The sequence below is a fragment of the Rhinopithecus bieti genome, unplaced genomic scaffold (genome assembly GCF_001698545.2).
Source record: "Rhinopithecus bieti isolate Rb0 unplaced genomic scaffold, ASM169854v2 scaffold_39375, whole genome shotgun sequence".
Lineage (NCBI taxonomy): Eukaryota > Metazoa > Chordata > Mammalia > Primates > Cercopithecidae > Rhinopithecus > Rhinopithecus bieti.
Genome location: NW_016816119.1, coordinates 140881 through 143717, shown reverse-complemented (window position 1 = coordinate 143717; position 2837 = coordinate 140881).

Genomic DNA, 2837 nt, shown 5'->3' with positions numbered 1-2837 from the left:
CCCCATAAAAGCTTTCTTTTTTAATATAAAAAAATCAACCTTGAACTCCAGAAACAATGAACCCCAAACTCCAGAAACAATCAGCCCAGAACTCCAGAAACAAACAACCCTGAACTCCAGATACAATCAACCCTGAACTCCAGAAACAGTCAACCCAGAACTCCAGAAAACAATCAACCCCGAACTCCAGAAACAATGAATCCCAAACTCCAGAAACAATCAACCCTGAACTCCAGAAAAGGGCCAGCCCATGGGTGGATGGTCAGCTGCTTTTGACAAAGGTACAAAGACAATTCAGTAGAGAAAGGAAAGTCTTTTCTTTTCTTATTTTATCTTTTGAGATGGAGTCTTCCTCTGTCACCCAGGCTGGAGTGCAATGGTGCCATCTCGGCTCACTGCAACCTTTGCCTCCCGGATTCAAGCATTTTCTCCTGCCTCAGCCTCCTGAGTAGCTGAGATTACAGGTGCACACCACCACGCCTGGCTAATTTTTGTATTTTTAGTAGAGACATGGTTTTACCATGTTGGTCAGGCTGGTCTCCAACTCCGGACCTTGTGATCCACCCACCCCAGCCTCCCAAAGTACTGGGATTACAGGCGTGAGTCACCACGCCTGGCCAGGAGAGTCTTTTCAACGGTGGTTCAAAAACAATTGGATATCCATATGCAAATAAATTAACGGATTCTTACCTCACATCATATATACAAATTAACTAAAAATAGATCATAGCCCTAAATGCCAAATCTAACCATAAAACTTTTTGGAGAAAACTTTACAAATCTTTGTGACCTTTAGGCAAAGATTTCTTAGATACAACACTAAAAGAATAATACATCAAGAAAATGGGCAAATTAGATTTCATTAAAAGAACTTCTCTTTTCTTTTAAAAAAAATTTTATGTATCCTCGTTGTTAAGCATGAACTGTTTTTCAAAAGACAGTGCTAAAAAAATGAAAAGGCTGGGCACAGTGGCTCTTGCCTATAATCCCAGCACTTTGGGAGGCTGAGGTGGGTGGATCACCTGAGGTCAGGAATTTAAGACCAGCCTGGCCAATAGGGCGAAACCCTATCTCTACTAAAAATACAAAAATTATCCGGGTGTGGTGGTGGGTGCCTATAGTCTTAGCTACTCAGAAGGCTGAGGTAGGAGAATCACTTGAACCCGGGAGGCGGAGGTTGCAGTGAGCTGAGATCACGCCACTGCACTCCAGCCTGGACAACAGAGCAAGACGCCATCTCAAAAAAAGAAAAGAAAAGACAAACCACCAGCTGGAAAAAGATAAATCACGTATCCGATAAAAGACTTACATGCAGAATATATAAAGAACTCTGAGCCGGGTGCAGTGGCTCATACCTGTACTCCCAGCACTTTGGGAGACCGAGATGGGTGGATCACCTCTGGTCAGGAGTTTGAGACCAGCCTGGCTAATATGGTGAAACCCCATTTCTACTAAAAATAGAAGAAAACTTAGTGGGAGGGTGTGGTGGCACGTGCCTGTAATCCCAGCTACTCAGGGGGCTGAGGCAGGAGAATTGCTTGAACCTGAGAGGCAGAGGTTGCAGTGAGCTGAGATTGTGCCATTGCACCCCAGCCTGGGCAACAAGAGTGAAACTCTCAAAAAAAAAAAAAAAAAAAAAAAAAAAAAAAAAGAAAAAAGAATACTGCAAACTCAAAAATAAGAATTTAATTTTTTGTAGCGACAGGGTTTTGCCATGTTGCCCTGGCAGGTCTCAAACTCCTGGCCTCAAGCAATCCACCTGCCTCAGTCTCCCAAAGTGCTAGGATTACAGGTGTGAGCCACAGCACCAGGCCACAACCTAATTTTTAAAATGGACAAAATAGGCTAGCCACAGTGGCTCACACCTGTAATCCCAGCACTTTGGGAGGCCAAGGCAGGCAGATCACTTGAGGTCAGGAGTTTGAGACCAACCTGGCCAATATGGTGAAACCCCGTCCCCACTAAAAATACAAAATTTAGCCAGGTGTGGTGTCAGGCACCTGTAATCCCAGCTATTCGGGAGGCTGAGGTGGGAGAATCGTGTGAACCCAGGGGGTGGAAGTTGCAATGAGCTAAGATCTCATCACTTTACTCCAGCCTGGGCAACAGAGCGAGACTCTATCTCAAATAAAATAAAATGGACAAAATATCTGATCAATCTTTTTACCAAAGAAGATATATGGATGACAAATGCACATGTGAGAAGATGCCCGGTGTTATTCACTGTTAGGGAAATGCAAATTAAAACCAGAATGAGCGCCTTCTGGAATGACTGAATTACAAAGCTTTCCATGCTGAGAGCGGGTGAGGACACGGAGCCTGGAACCTCTAGTGGGAATAAATAATTCTACAACCACACTGGAAAATGGTTTGGCAGTTTCTCAAAAAGTTAAATATATACCTATCACATGACCCAGCCACTCCAATTCTGAGTATGTACCCAAGAGAAAGGAAAGCTGTATCTACACTGCCACCCCCACGTACCTGAGACAGGTCTGACTCCATTTGGAAAGTGATTTTGCTGGCCAGGCACGGTGGCTCACGCTTGTAATTCCAGCACTTTGGGAGGCCAAGGCGGGCGGATCACGAGGTCAGGAGATCGAGACCATCCTGGTTAACACGGTGAAACCCCGTTTCTACCAAAAAATATGAAAACTAGCTGGGTGAGGTGGCGGGCGCCTGTAGTCCCAGCTACTTGGGAGGCTGAGGCAGGAGAATGGCGTTAACCCGGGAGGCGGAGGTTGCAGTGAGCTGAGATCGCGCCACTGCCCTCCAGGCTGGGTGACACAGCGAGACTCCGTCTCAAAAAAAAAAAAACAAACAAAAAAAAAAAATTA